Source organism: Schistocerca serialis, chromosome 5 (assembly GCF_023864345.2).
Source record: "Schistocerca serialis cubense isolate TAMUIC-IGC-003099 chromosome 5, iqSchSeri2.2, whole genome shotgun sequence".
In the NCBI taxonomy this organism is placed as follows: Eukaryota; Metazoa; Arthropoda; class Insecta; order Orthoptera; family Acrididae; genus Schistocerca; species Schistocerca serialis.
In genome coordinates, this window is record NC_064642.1 from 430,786,517 (window position 1) to 430,787,412 (window position 896).

At 50.4% G+C, this 896-nt stretch overlaps 1 pseudogene; it reads left to right on the top strand.

Annotated features, from left to right (window-relative positions):
* Positions 1 to 270: 270 nt before the first annotated feature.
* LOC126482482 (5S ribosomal RNA) lies at positions 271 to 388 on the top strand (annotated as a pseudogene).
* The last annotated feature ends 508 nt before the right edge of the window (positions 389 to 896 follow it).

Below are 896 nucleotides of genomic sequence, written 5' to 3' on the forward strand. Positions count from 1 at the left end.
AAGGAAATCTGCATTCGTAGAGAGCTAGCAGAACTCTAATACACGTGCTTCTGTCTTTAAGAAACTGGCTTCTTTTGGTTTTGTCTTGTTTCCCTGCTATCCAAGCAGGGAATTGTCATTGTGTTTCTTTTGCTGGAAAACCAGAAGATCCCAGATATTCAGAGTCGCTTGCGGAATTTCCAGGGACACCTGTCAGTGAACAAAAGCACAGTAAGTGGTTGTGCGAGGTGTCATTGGGCTGTGTCATTAGGCTCCTCCAACCTACATTCAGGCAACGGCCTTGCCGCAGTGGATACACCGGTTCCCGTCAGATCACCGAAGTTAAGCGCTGTCGGGAGTGGCCGGCACTTGGATGTGTGACCATCCGGGCCGCCATGCGCTGTTGCCATTTTTCGGGGTGCACTCAGCCTCGTGATGCCAATTGAGGAGCTACTCGACCGAATGGTAGCGGCTCCGGTCAAAGAAAACCATCATAACGACCGGGAGAGCGGTGTGCTGACCACACGCCCCTCCTATCCACATCCTCAGCTGAGGATGACACAGCGGTCGGATGGTCCCGATGGGCCACTTGTGGCCTGAAGACGGAGTGCTGTGCTGAACCTACATTGAGGATCTAGCACTTTCCGATTTCGATCTGTTTGGTCCAATGAAGGTTGCACTCTGCGAGAAGCAGTATGTGGATGATGGGGAGGTCATTGGTGCACCGAAATTTTGGCTCCGACGTCGACCATAGAGTGGTACCATGCGTTCCTACAGGCCCTCACAATAAGGCGGCGTACGGCCGTGGCAATAAACGGAAATTATGTTCAAAACTAAGGTTTTGTAGCCAAAAGAGTGGTGAATAATATGATGTGTTGGAATCCTGAATAAACCATCTTTCAGGAAAATAGGTGTTG